Source organism: Chiloscyllium punctatum, chromosome 3 (assembly GCF_047496795.1).
Source record: "Chiloscyllium punctatum isolate Juve2018m chromosome 3, sChiPun1.3, whole genome shotgun sequence".
NCBI classification, from domain to species: Eukaryota; Metazoa; Chordata; class Chondrichthyes; order Orectolobiformes; family Hemiscylliidae; genus Chiloscyllium; species Chiloscyllium punctatum.
Window position 1 is genome coordinate 83886854 of NC_092741.1, and position 15653 is coordinate 83902506.

Consider the following 15653-nt stretch of genomic DNA (forward strand, 5'->3'; position numbering starts at 1 on the left):
TTCTCACCACACCTCAAAATAATAAATACTCATTGGCTTAGATAACCAGAAAATATTTTCAATTCAGCCAGATTACTAATGACTGCTGCATTCAAAACAAAATGAGCAATTCTTCATAATTTGTTGCTATTGATATATTTTCAGAAGAATGAATAGAAAGCACAATGGCATCTTTTCATATAAGTTGATGAGAGCAAGACTTTGCAAGTCAGCTTACTGGATCACTGTAATTAATTTTGGTGCTGGTCTTGTGCACACCTCTGCACCAGATAGATTAGAATTCCCAAAAGTGAAGCAATAGCACTTAAAACTGCCAGCGTTTTGCACCACAGCTTAATCCCTAAAATGAATAGAATTTGTGAACATTTTCAATAAGAACAATTTTAATGTAGGGTTAGTCAGAAATAATATCAGCCTTTATGAAGGGGTTTTTATCCATGCATATAATGTGTTGTGCACTCTACAAAAGAACTGTTACAAGGTTTGAGATAATTATGCCAATCACAAGTGCGGATTAGATTTGCAGTGATGTCACCTTAGCCTTGGGATAAGTATGGGGCCTTTACACTTCAATGCCTTTTCTTTAGCCCATTCATAAAGAACTAATACTGTTTGCCCTTGCAGCAAAACTAATCATAAAAATGGAAGAAAATACTGCAAGCACGCCTCAGATCAGTCACATCTCTGGAGATAACAAACAAGTAAAACTGTGTAAACCAAAAGTTTACCTTAGTCTGTTTTCTCAGCAAAAACTATCTAAATAACTGAAAATTGTCAGTATTTGTTGTTTTTTGTTGAAGATTTCCAGCATTGTTGGTACTTTTCTCAAACAAGTATGAAATTCTTATTTCAATTTTTGCATAGCATTATTTTACATATGTTACATAGTCATTAAAATGAGATAGGTGTTCTGTACATTTTGTCTTGGAGTGTATTCGTTCAAGTACTCGTAGGAATAATACAGACTGGCATATTCAAATATTGCCCAAGGCATAGGACTTGGAAGACTGAATGGTTAGTTTACAAGCAAGCAACAGCCACTGAAGGGTGTGATGTAGCATATGGTGTATGTTATGTGGGCTCATTTCCCCACTAATTAAGGTGATTTGTAGTCATTGAGAGAACAGTCAGAAATTAGCATTTGGCTCATGAAAACTACAAGAGGGAGCCAAATGCTTGTTTACAAAATGAAAGCTGTGTTTGTAACATGAGCAGTGCACACTATGCCCCGTTTCCTGAGGGAAAATATGTGGTTGTCTTGTATTTCTACCTTGGGCACAACAGTTCTTATCCACCTCGAGATTCAAATCCAATGTAAGGTACAAACCAATTTTACAATCCCTTGCTTTTATTCTGCTGGGGTGAAGAGGTAGATGGGAATTGTAACAGGTCAGAGTTGAAAAGCAGTATTCAAGCATATATTTTTAATTGCTTTAATTAGACAGAGATTTCTGAAATTAAACAGGTAGGGTAAATGTCTTGATGCTCAGTATATACAGTCTGCAAAAATGGTGGGTTTCATTATCCATAAGTTCTTTACTTCTTATGCCTATCATTCATAAGCTGCAACTGGTAATGCATTTCAAACATTTCTAGTGCTTGAAGAAAACTCTCTGAGATCTAACTACCTCTTGAATTTTTAAAAATTCTTTCATGGGATGTGAAATTTGCTGGCAAATTCATCATTCAGCCCCCTCCCTAATTGCTCTTGGGAAGGTTTCAGTGAGGCACTTTTTTCAACTTGCCATCTGTCTGCTCTAAGTACATTGAGAATGTTGCTTGGGATGGACTTGCAGGTTTTTAAATCAGCAACAGTGAAGAAATGAATAAATAGGATTGAATTTTATGCTTTTCTCAAATCTCTGAGCAGTCACCACCCCCATCGGCTAGTATAAATATCTGGAGCGAGCCTACTTGTTTACTCTGTCAGCAGCAGTTCAAAAGCTTTTCTGGTCAACCAGAAGTGGTAGCTACTGCTGGGACTGCAGTCAGTCCCCACTGATGATCATTGCTGGAGCTGAATACTGAGCTAAGATGAAATGCAGTGAAAAAGACCCCACGACTGATGAGGTTAAGGGCTTTGTGAAAGAGAAAACCTTCCAAACCTGGCTGACGCCAGTGCAAGCAGTGAAAGCTCCCAGGTTTCTCATTTGATGCCAATCTGCGAACATAGGGGGAGAAATTGGAGCAGGAATAGCGGGAGCTACTTAAGATCTTCAGTTGGTCAATGGCTGCCTGATCTATCCCCAAGTGCATAAAATTTCAGCAGGCCAGAGGTGGTAGAGTGAGCATCTGGAATGGTGGCAGTGTCAGTTTGTCGAAATGTTTGCCCCAATCCAGCCTGCTAACCGGCCCATGGAGATGGGAGGTTGCATAAGATACAGCTTCTAGGTACAAACCCAAAGATTGTGTGGCTTGGAGGGGAACTTGCTGCTGATGAAATTTTAATGTATCTGCTGCCTTTGTCCTTTTGGATGATAGGTGCCACTGCTGTGGCTAATAGTACTGAATGAAGTCAAGTTGCTGCATTGTATCTTGTATATGGTACACAGCGCTGCTGCTGCTGCTGCTGCTATACATTGTGGTGGAGGTGGTGAATGGGATGTTGATCATTGATGTTGCTTTGTCTTGGATGGTGTGCTGAGCTTCTTGAGTGCTGTTGCTGTTGGACTCAAGCAGACAAGTGGAGAATATTTCATTACACTCATGGCTGGTGTTTGCAGATGCTGAATTTATCAACTGAGGTAGTATGGGCTGAGGTTAGAAAGAGAAAAGGAGAGGTCACTTTCTATCGTCCTCCAGAAGCTGCCAGAGATGTAGAGGAAAGATAGCAAAAATAATTCTGGATAGGAGAGAGAGTAACAGGGTAGTTGTTATGGGGGACTTTAACTTTCCAAATATTGACTGGAAATACTATAGATCGAGTACTTTAGATGGATCAATTTTTGTCCAATGTGTGCAGGATGGTTTCTTGACACAGTGTGTAGACAGGCCAACAAGGGGCCTGATTTATTATTGGGTAATGAACCCAGCCAGGTGTTAGATTTGGAGGTAGGTGAGCACTTTGGTGACAGTGACCACAATTCGATTATGTTTACTTTAACGATGAAAAGGATAGATATATACCGCAGGGCAAGAGTTATAGCTAGGGGAAAGGCAGTTATGATGTGAATAGGAAAGATTTAGGATGCATAGGATGGGGAAGGAAACTGCAGGGGATGGGCATAATTGAAATGTGGAGCTTATTGAAGGAACAGCTCCTGCTGGATGTCAGATGGGGAGGAAGTGGTTGAGTGAGGGAGCTGTGGTTTGCTAAAGAAGTTGAATCTCTTGTCAAGAGGAAGAAGAAGGCTTAAATTAGGATGAGATGTGAAGGCTCAGTTAGGCTGCTTAAGCGTTACAAGTTAGCCAGGAAAGGCCTAAAGATAGAGCTAAGAAGAGCCAAGAGGGGACATGAGAAGTCATTGGCAACTAGGATCAAGGAAAATCTATAGGTATATCAGGAATAAAAGAATGACTAGAGGAACATTAGGGTCAATCAAGGATAGTAGTGGGAAGATGTGCGTGGACTCCAAGGATTTAGGGGAAGTGCTAAATGAATATTTTTCATCGTATTCACACTGGAAAAAGACAATGTCATCGAGGAAAATACTGAAATACAGGCTACTAGACCAGACGGGATCGATGTAGGCATGGAAGAGGTATTAGCAATTCTGGAAGGTGTGAAAATAGATAAGTTCCCTGGGCCAGATGAGATTTATCCTAGGATTCTCTGGGAAACCAGGGAGGAGATTGCTAAGCTTTGATCTTTATGTCGTCATTGTCTACAGGGATAGTGCCAGAAGACTGGAGGATAGCAAATGTTGTTTCATTGTTCAAGAAGGGGAGTAGAGACAACCCTGGTAATTATAGATCAGTGAGCCTTACGTCGATTGTGGGTAAAGTATGGAAAGGGTGATAAGAGATAGGATTTATAATCATCTAGAGAGAAATAAGCTGATTAGAGATAGTTAACATGATTTTGTGAAGGATAGGTCATGCCTCACAAACCTTATTGAGTTCTTTGAGATGGTGACTAAGCAGTTGGATGAGGGTAAAGTGGTTGATGTGGTATATATGGATTTCAGTAAAGCATTTGATAAGATTCCCTACGGTAGGCTATTGCACAAAATATGGACGCATTGGATTGAGGGTGATTTAGTGGTTTGGATCCGAAGCTGGCTAGCTGAAAGAAGACAGAATGTGGTGGTTATGGGAAATATTCATCCTGGAGTTCAGTTACTAATGGTGTACCACAAGTATCTGTTTTGGAGCCACTGCTGTTTGTTATTTTTATAAATGACCTAGATGATGGTGTAGAAGGATGGGTGAGTAAATTTAACGATGATACTAAGGTTGGTGGAGTTATGGATAGTGCTGTAGGATATTGCAGGTTACAGAGGAACATTGATAAGCTGCAGAGCTGGGCTGAGAGATGGCAACTGGCACTTAATGTGGAAAAGTGTGAGGTGATTCACTTTCAAAGGAGCAACAGAAATAAAGAGTACTGGACTAATGGTAAAATTTTTGGTAGAGTAGATGAGCAGAGAGATATCGGTGTCCATGTACGTAGATCCCTGAAAGTTGCCTCCCAGGTTGATAGGGTTGTTAAGAAGGCATATGGTGTGTTGACATTTATTGGTAGAGGAATTGAGTTTCGGAACCACCAGGTCATGCAGCAGCTGTGCAAAATTCTGGTGCAGCCACACTTGGAGTATTGCGTACATTTCTGGTCACCGCATTATAAAGAAGGATGTGGAAGGTTTGGAAAGGATTCAGAGGAGATTTACTAAGATGTTGCCTAGTATGGAGGGAAGGTCTTATGAGGAAAGGCTGAGGGACTTGAGGCTGATTTCATTTGTGAAGAAGGTTGAGAGGTGACTTAATTGAGATGTACAAGATAATCAGGGGGTTAGATAGGGTGGACAGTGAGAGCCTTTTTCCTCAGATAGTGATGACCAGCATGAGGGGACATAGGTTTAAATTAAGGGGTGATAGATATAGGACAGATGTCAGAGGTAGTTTCTTTACTCCGAGAGTAGTAGTGGTGTGGAATGCACTGCCTGCAACAGTAGTAGACCCGCCAACTCTAAGGGCATTTATATGGTCATTGGATAAACATATGGATGAAAATGGAATAGTGTAGGATAGGTTGGCTTCAGATTGGTTCCACAGTCAGTGCAACATTGAGGGTGGAAGGGCCAGTATTGCACTATAATGTTTTATGTTGTATGTTCTATGTTCTATGAACAGGGATTGAGAAACCAGGAGGTGAATTATTCACAAAGATTCCTATCCTCTGAACTGCTCTTGTAGCCACCAGGTTTTTGAGGCTAGTCCAGTTTCTGGTCGATAGTAACCTCCCAGGACATTGATCATGTGCAATTTAGAAATGATAGTACCATTGAATGTCAAGAGAAGATGGTTAGATTTGCTTTTGTTAAAGAGAGAACTTTGTGAATTGTGTAGTATGTGGTGACACTTTTATGTGATTGTATCATTCACTATTTCTTAGTAATGCATTGTTCAGCTATGATCATAATGAACATCAGATCAGGCTAGGAGAGCGAAATGGTCTATTCCTGCTCCATTTTTCTGTTTTTCTATGTTTTTAAGACATATTGCTAACAGTGGTAAATTCGACAGAACATTATCAAAACCCAACATCTCTATTTACCTGTTGAGATTTCTGAGGCCAGAAATCTTTCCTTGTGTTAAAAGTGAGAATATCTGGTTACAGATGAAACACAAAGCCAGCATCTCCCCAAATCTACCCCACCACAGAAAAATTGCATGCATTAAATTTGGAAATGATCAGAATTGAGACAGATTTAAGGACTTGAACATTTTTAACTTGCCACCTTTCCCTTTACCACTTGTCACTGCACTTTAAAGTACCCTTATAACAAAGAATAAAGAAATTTGCAGCCCAGGAACAGGCCCTTCAACCTGCCAAGCCTGAGCCGATCCAAATGTACTGTCTAAACCTGTGGGTCATTCCTAAGCATCTGTATCCCTCTGCTTCCCACCTACTCATGCATCTGTCCAGACGCATCTTAAATGAATCTACCATGCCTACCTCTACCATTTCTGCTGGCAACACGTTCCAAATGCCCACCACCCTCTGTGTGAAGTACTTACCGCATGTGTCCCCCTTAAACTTTCCACCTCTCATCTTGAAAGCATGACCTCTCGTTATTGAATCCTTCACCCTGGGAAAAAGCTTGTTTCTATCCACCCTGTCTATACCCTTCATGATTTTGTAAATCTCAATCAGGTTCTCCCTCAATCTCCTTTTTTCTAGTGAAAATAAACCTCACCTACTCAACGTCTCTTCATAGCTATCACCTTCCATACTTGGCAACATTCTTGTACACTTTCTCTGCACCCTCTCCAAAGTGTCCACGCTCTTTCGGTAATGTGGCGCCCAGAACTGTACACAGTATTCTAAATGCGGCTGAACCAAGCTCTTGTACAATTTTAACATGACTTGCCAGCTTTTATACTCAACACCCCGTGCAATTAAGGAAAGCATACTATATGCCTTCTTGACCATGCTAGCCACCTGTGCAGCAACCTTCAGGGTACAATAATGGACCTGCACTCCCAGATCTCTCTGCCCATCAACTTTTCCCAAGGCTCTTCCGTTCCTTGTATAATGCGGTCTAGAATTAGTCTTGCCTAAATGCATCACCTCACATTTGTTTGGATTGAAAGCCATCTGCCACTTCTCCCCCCAACTCTCCAGTGTATCTATATCCTCCTGTATTCTCTGACAGTCCCTTATGCTTTCTGTCACTCTACCAATCTTTGTGTTATCTGCAAACTTGCTGATCATACCAACAATGCCCTCTTCCAGATCATTTATGTATATCACAAACAACAGTGGCCCCAGCACTGACCCCTGTAGAACACCACTGGTCACCTTTCTCCATTTTGAGAAACTCCCTTCAACTACTTCTCTGTCTCCTGTTTCTCAACCAGTTCTTTATCCACCTAGCTAGAACACCTTGCACATCATGTGACTTCACTTTCTCTATTAGTCTACAATAGGGAACCTTATCAAATGCCTTACTAAAATCCATGTATATGACATCAATAGCCCTTCCTTCATCTAATAACTTGGTCACTTCCTCTATCAAGTTGGTAAGGCACAATCTCCCCCTCACAAAACCATGTTGCCCATCACCAATAAGCTCATTCCTTTCCAAATATAAATAGATCCTATCTCTCAGTACCCTCTCCAGCAAATTTCCCAGGCTCACTGGTCTGTAATTACCCAGAATATCCCTACTATGCTTATTGTACAGGGGTACAACATGAGCAACCCTCCAGTCCTCTGGCACCTCACCTGTATTTAAGGATGCCACAAAGGTATCGGTCAGGGCTCCAGCTAATTCCTCTCTCGCCTCCCTCAGCAACCTGGGATAGATCCCATCCGGTCCTGGGGATTTGTCCACCTTAATAACCTCTAACCTCCCCAACACATCTTCCCTACTTATGCCAATGTGATTCAGACTAATCAAACTTCTATCTCTAATCTCAAGATTCATCATTTTCCTCTCCTCAGTGAACACTGATACAAAGTAATCATTCAGAATCTCACCCATTCTCTCAGGTTTGGCACACAGCCTTCCTTCATTATCTTTTAATGGACCAAATCCTTTCTCTAGTTACCCACTTGCTTCTTATATAAGAATAAAATACTTTGGGATTTTCCTTAAGTCTACTAGCTAAAGCTATTTCATGACCCCTTTTAGCCCACTTGATTTCCTTGTTTAAGACTTGTCTTACTCTTCCAATATTCCTCCAGTGCCCATTCTGTTCTCAGCTGCCTAGACCTTATGTACAGTTCCCTTTTCCTCTTGGCTAGTTGTACAATTTCTCCTGTCATCCACGGTTCATGAATCTTGCCCTTCCTATCCTTTGCCTTCATCGGGACATACCTATCCTGCGCTACCTTTAACCTATCTTTGAAAGCCTCCACATCTCAAATGTGGACTTCCCTTCAAATAGCTGTATCCAATCCACATTTCCCAGCTCCTGCCTAATTTTGATATAATTGGCCTTGGCCCAGTTTAGCACTCTTCCCTTAGGACCACTCTCACCTTTATTTACAAGCATTCTAAAACTCACAGAATTGTGGTCATTGTTCCCAAAGAAATCCCCAACCACAACCTTTACCACCTGTCCTGGCTCGTTCCCCAGTACCAAGTCCAATATGGCCCCTTCCCTTGTCAGACTATTGACATACTGCTCTAGAAAACTCTCCTGGACGCTTCATACAAATTCTACTCTATCCAGACCTCTGACGCTAAATGTATCCCAGTCAATGTTGGGAAAATTAAAATCTCCAATCATCACTACCTATTGCCTCCACATCTATTCGTAATCTGTTTACCTATTTGTTCTTCTTCCCCACGCTCACTGTTGGGAGGCCTGTAATACAGCCCCAACAATGTAACTGCACCCTTCTCAGCTCCACCCATAATGCCTCACTACCCAAGACTGCCATAGTGTCCTCCTTTAGCATAGCCATGATATCGTACCTGACCAGCAATGCAATTCCACCTCCTCTTTCACTTCCCTCCCTCTCCTGTCTGAAACGTCTATATCCTGGAACATTCAGTTGCCAATCATCATGCCCTTCCTTCAACCAAGTCTCTGTGATGGCAATAATATCATACTCCCAGGCACCAATCCAAGCCCTATGTTCATCTGCCTTACACACTATACTCCTTGCATTAAAGTAGATGCATTTCAGGCCACCAGTTCTTTTGCGCTCAGCTGTTCTCTGCCTATTCTTCCCTTTATTAATGTTATCTTCATAATTCTTACAGTCTCCAGTCTCCACTTCGCTGCCTATTTGTTTTCTCTTCTGGTTCCCAGTCCCCTGCCACATTAGTTTTAAACCTCCCCAACAGCAGTAGCACAATCTCCCCCAAGGGACATTGGTTCCGGTCTGGTTCAGATGTAGACCGTCCCTTTTGGAATAGTCCCACCTTCCCCAGAACTGGTCCCAATGTCCAACAAATCTGAACCCCTCCCTCCTACACCATCTCTTAAGCCACGTGTTCATCCTACCTACTTTTTCATTTCGACACTGGCTAGCACGTGGCACTGGTAGTAATCCCGAGATCACTACCTTTGAGGTCCTCCCCTTTAACTTCTCTCCTAGCTCCCTGAATTCTTCTTTCAGGACCTCGTCTCGCTTTCTATTTATATCGTTGGTGCCTATATGCACCAAGACAACTGGCTGTTCACCCTGCCTTTTAGAAGCCGATTGGTGATATCCCTGACCCGAGCACCTGGGAGGCTACGTACCAACCGGGAGTCCCATTTTTGGCCACAGAACCGCCTATCTACTCCCCTCACAATAGAATCCCATATGACTATGGCCCTACGAGTCTTTTTCCTGCCTTTCTGAACAGCAGTGCCCACCATGGTGCCATGATCTTGACAAATGCAGTCCTCCCCTGGTGAGCCATCTCCCCCAGCAGTATCCAAAATGGAACACCTGTTTTGGAGGGAGATGACCACAGGGGACACCTGCACTGCCTTCCTACTCTTTTTCTGTCTTTTGGTCACCCATTCACTGTCTCCCTCAGCAACTCTAACCTGCGGTGTAACCAGTTCACTAAATGAGCTATCCACGACCTCCTCAGCATCGCGGATGCTCCACAGTGAGTCCATCCGCAGCTCCAGAGCCGTCATGTGGTCGAACAACAGCTGCAGCTGGACACACTTCTTGCAAGTGTAAGAGTCAGGAACTTCTGACGCTTTCCTAAGCTCCCACATCAAGCAAGAGTCACATCCCGTGGGTCTGATGTCCCCTGCCATTGTAAGCTTAGCTTTATATGAACTAACTAAAACCAAAAAAATCACTTAAATAAATGAAAAAGAAAGATAAGAAATAAAAGCCTTACCTTACAGGGTCTTTTTCTTCCGGTTAGAGGAGGGGGGCGGGAGGGAGATACTACACGTGTAGTATCTCGGGTTTAGCCACTGCCCAAATATAAATTAAACCCTTACCTTCCCAGCAGCTTCACTCCTCCTTCTCTCCTTGCCGCTGCCCAAATATAAATTAAGCCCTTACCTTCCCGGCAGCTTCACTCCTCCTTCTCTCCTTGCTGCTCTGGCAAAATGGAGGCCTGATTCCTGAGGTAAGTCCCTTTTTATGCGGGAAAACTCACCCTTCCCGGCAGCATTCACTTCACTCCTCCTTCTCTCTTCGCCACTCTGGTAAAATGGAGGCCCGACTCCCGAGGTAAGTCCCTTTTTACAATAACTTCACAATACATTCAGAAGTCAAGCCACAGTAAATCCTGGTCTTGTGAGATATGGTATGTAGGAAATATGAGGTTTTCAGAAGAATGGGACAGACCTTAATGGATGTTAAATGGCTGTCCACCCTATCTAACACCCTGATTATCTTATTCATCTCGATTAAGTCACCTCTTTCAGTTCTTTCAGCAGGGAACCCATGAAGTTGATTTGCAGTTGGAGAACTTGTAGACATTGAAACAGTGGTCCATGGATGAAATATTTGGCTTACATAAACTTGGTCCAGTTGAATGTTCAAGTGCAGTTAGTAACGAAGGTCACAGACTAAGACTGTCACATCTTATGTTTACAACGAACTACAGATAGATTGATTCATTACAGAATAATAAACAGCCACGTTTGAGCTTGCATAGTAACCTGATTCTGAAATTCCTTGCTGAAAGGAATAACACATATTGTTTGTGAATGTTGATGACTTCCATCTGTATGCTTGTTGATGTATTCTTGAGTGTTTGTTTGCACTTCAATAGAAGTGCTACTTCTAATATAAATTATTGCAGGTACAGATTAAGTTAATGGAATTACTGTAATCAGAGCACATTATTCTTCCTTGCTTTATTTGAGTTATCTACTGACTGACTCAGTCAATAACTCACTTATTTCAATGCCTCTCCTATGTTGGGATATGCTCCATTTTTATTTATAATTTGTACCCTGCAACAGTATGTCCCTTTACACCTTTTTTACTTTGCTCATGAGGGCATCATTGCCTAAGTCAGGATAGATTGCCCATCCCGGATTTTTTAAACATTTATTTATGGGATGAGGGTGTCACTGGTCAGGCCAACATTTGTTGTCCACCCCTAACTATCCAGAGAGCTGCTTAAGAGTCAACCACATTTCTGTGAGTTTGGAGTCACATGTAGGCCAAACCAGGTAAGGATGGCTGTTTCCTTCCCCAAAGGACATTAGTGAACCAGATAGGTTTTTCCGGCAATCGATTCAGGGTCATCATTAGTGTGCTAATTCGAGATTTTTATTGAATTCAAATTCCAACATTTGTGTGGGTCCCCAGAACATTAGCTGGGTCTCTGGATTAACAGTCCAGCAATAATACCACTAGGCCATCCAGTCCCCCAGAGACGGCGGTGGCCATCTGCCTTTGTGAACTATTGCAGTCCTTGGGGTGTTGGGATAGCCACATTGCTCTTAAGGAGGGAGTTCCAGGAATTTGACCCAGCAACAATGAAGGAACAGTGATACAGCTCTAAGTCAGGCCAGTGTGTGTATTGGCAGGGAACTTGCAACTGATGGTGTTCCCATGCATCTGCTGTCTTGTCCTTGGGCATTTGGAAGAGATTGTAAGTTTGGAAAGTGCTGTGGGAGGAATGTTGGTGAGTTACTGCAGTACATCTTCTGGAAACTGACTTTCAGTGGCAGAGGGATTCCACGTCGCAAGTGATGGAGGGATTACCAATTATATGTGCTGCTTTGTCCTGGATAGCGTTGAGCTTCTTGAGTGTTCGTGGAGCTGCAGTCACTCACCAAGTGGAGAGTATTGCATCACTATCCTGACTCTTGCCTTGTAGATGGTGGGCAGGCATGGTGAGACAGGTGATGAGTTACTCACTGTCGAATTTCACTTTCTCACCTATGTAATGACCTTTGATAAACATGGGCTAATTTCTCTTTTGTACAATAATGGCACCCACTCGACCACTCCACTCTGTTACTCTTGTATTTCACAGCAATTGTCTGTCAGTCTAATAGTCTGAAAACCAGTTTTGGACAAGTCCTGTGCTCTGTGGTTAAAAATGACAAGACCATAGTCATTAACTTTAATCCCCAACACAGACAACATACCCTTACCATTGACTCCATTTCTCCTGTGGCTTTTGCCTTAGATTGAATCTATTTGACTACCATTGCATAGCACAGCATCTGACGTCATTCCACAGCCTTTTAATTATGGAGACATAGAGGGTTACAACCATGGAAACAGGCCCTTCAGCCCAACGTGTCTATGCCGCCCATTTTTCACAGTTAATTTAGTCCCATTTGCATTTGGTCCTTATGCCTCCATACCTATCCCATCCATGTACCTGTCCAAATGTTTCTTAAATGACAAAACTTTGCTGTCCATTACTACCCTAACAGCCTGTTCCAGAGACTCACCAACCTCTGCGTGAAAATAAATTGTTATCTCTTCTCTCTCACCTTAAATCTATGACCACTAGTTTTAGACAACTTTACCATGGGGAAAAGCTGTCCGCTATCAACCTTATCTATGCTCCTTATGATTTTATAGACCTCTATAAGGTCACCCCCTCAGTCTCCTATATGCCAAGGAAAAACGTCCCAGCCTATCCAATCTCTCTTTATAACTCTCATCCAGCTAGCATCCTCATAAATCTCTTCTGCACTCTTTCTAACTTAACAATATCCTTTTTATGTGTGAGCAGAGCTCCAAATATGGCCTTACCAACAATCTGTGTTGCCCGTAAAAATGAAAATTTGGGGTAAGGGAAACATGGGACAGGATGATGTGGAGGGAATGTCCTTTTCAGAATGTTGGAAAAAGAGTGGTATGTTCCTCAATCAGTTGTATGATAATTGTACTGTATCATTTTGATTAATCCTATAACATTATATGACATATTTTAAGCTCAGCTACTACACATTCCCTGTTTAACTCTGAGCCTGTACTTGTGGATACAGATCCTAATTAGTTAAGCCGTTTATAGAGGCAAAGCTGCATGCTTCTGTAGTTGTAAAATCCCCACACAGGCTATGTTTTATTGCTTAATTATTGACACGGTTAATTCTCATAAATACTACACTGCCACTAAATGCCTACAAGTACTTCAATTTGACAAACATTTCTGACCTCTCACCTTATCTTTTAACTTGTCATTGTTTGGTTTTTAATCGCTTTACATAACCTTGACCTGGTATTTTAACCTTCTGCTCTGTGACTTAAGCTCAAGCAAATTCAAAAGCTAACATAAAGTTGCACAGACCTTTGCATGATGGAATTTTTTTTAGAGGGTTTAGTTTTATGTAGATTGAAAGAAACTTTATGCTTATCCTTGTATGTTACCTCACTCCAATTACAACATTTAAAAGGCATCTGGATAGGTTTATGTATAGGAAGGGTTTAGAGGGATATGGGCCAAGTGCTGGCAGATGGGACCAAATTAAGTTAGGATATCTGGTAGGCATGGACAACTTGGACCAGAGGGTCTGTTTTCGTTCTGTACATCTCTATGATGCTACTTTGCCAAAAACAATTATGCAAAAAATACTGTTTATTTGTCTTCAAATATGAACTGCTACTTAGTTATGATTTAACTATGTGCAATTTAATTAATTTTTAATATTTTAAATTCTTAAGAGCATTTTTGCAAAGTTTGTGAAGGTTTGTAGCTCAGGTTAAGGTTTAGGGTATAGCTTTGCTCACTGAGCTGTAGGTTTGATATCCAGACGTTTCATTACCTGGCTAGGTAACATCATCAGTGGCGACCTCCAAGTGAAGCGAAGCTGTTGTCTCCTGCTTTCTATTTATATCTTTTTCCTGGATGGGGTTCCTGGGGTTTGTGGTGATGTCATTTCCTGTTTGTTTTCTGAGGGGTTGATAGACGGCATCTAGATCTATGTGTTTGTTTATGGAGTTGTGGTTGGAGTGCCAAGCCTCTAGGAATTCTCTGGCATGTCTTTGCTTAGCCTGTCCCAGGATAGATGTGTTGTCCCAGTCGAAATGGTGGTTTTTTTCATCCGTGTGTAGGGCTATGAGGGAGAGGGGGTCGTGTCTTTTTGTGGCTAGGTAGTGTACATGTATCCTGGTGGCTAACTTTCTTCCTGTTTGTCCTACGTAGTGTTTGTGGCAGTCCTTGCATGGAATTTTGTAGACAATATTGGTTTTGTCCTTGGGTTGTACTGGGTCTTTTAAGTTTGTTAGTTTTTGTTTGAGAGTGTTGGTGGGTTTGTGTGCTACTAGGATTTCAAGGGGTCTTAGTAGTCTGGCTGTCATTTTTGAAACTTCTTTCATGTATGGTAAGGTGGTTAGGGTTTCTGGCTGTGTTTGGTCTGCTTGTCGTGGTTTGTTCTTGAGGAATCTGCGCACTGTATTTTTTGAGTATCCGTTCTTCTTGAATATGTTGCATAGGTGGTTCTCCTCTATTTTCCGAAGTTCGTCTGTGCTGCAGTGTGTGGTGGCTCATTGGAATAGTGCTCTGGTACAGCTTTGGTTGTGTGTGTTGGGATGGTTGCTGGATCCTAGTAGCACACAAACCCACCAATACTCTCAAACAAAAAGTAACAAACTTAAAAGACCCAGTACAACCCATGGACAAAACCAACGTCATCTACAAAATTCCATGCAAGGATTGCCACAAACACTACGTAGGACAAACAGGAAGAAAGTTAGCCACCAGGATACATGAGCACCAGCTAGCCACAAAAAGACACGACCCTCTCTCCCTCGTAGCCCTACACATGGATGAAACAAACCACCATTTCGACTGGGACAACACATCTATCCTGGGACAGGCTAAGCAAAGACATGCAGAGAATCCCTAGAGGTCTGGCACTCCAACCACAACGCCATAAACAAACACATAGATCTAGATGCCATCTATCAACCCCTCAGAAAATGAACAGGAAATGACATCACCACAAACCCCAGGAACCCCATCCAGGAGAAAGATATAAATAGAAAGCAGGAGACAACAGCTTCGCTTCACTTGGAGGTTGCCACTGATGGTGTTACCTAGCCAGGTAATGAAACGTCTGGATATCAAACCTACAGCTCAGCGAGCAAACCTACACCCTAGATCTTAAGAGCATTCTTTCATTGCTTAAAGACATAAGTAATAATATTGTATCACAAATGAATATGACAGACTTTGCAGCAAAACTTGAAATAAAAATGTCAATGAGTAAAGCTTGAAAAGTATTTCAAAACAAACAAGTGCTTTATCAGGAGAGAAACAGAACGACATTGGCAATGGTTCTCCATTTTCATGGGCAATGTGTGTACGCAAATGTATGACTTCAGAAATGTCATTTGTTTGGGCCAATTGATGGTCGTCCTGGAATTTGGTACTCCTAATTACTGGTGGTTATGTAGTTTATAAGAGAAGAACATACCTTGAATGTGACAGCGAAGAAAGAGTGAATGTGAAGAGAAAATAACAGCTGATGGGAGGAGTGGAAAGCTGTTAAGGTTGTATTATGGTTTGCCACATCATTTAAATCAGTAATTTGACATATAGGGTTTTGAAATGTTTCAGCTTTTGAATCTAGCGCGTTCTGTCTAAAATCAGAAAGAA

At 41.9% G+C, this 15653-nt stretch overlaps 1 protein-coding gene across 1 annotated transcript in view; it reads left to right on the plus strand.

The window, feature by feature from the left end:
• Positions 1-15653, plus strand: part of LOC140461359 (synaptotagmin-like protein 2) — a 275584-nt gene that overhangs the window by 102050 nt on the left and 157881 nt on the right. The window lies entirely within an intron of this gene.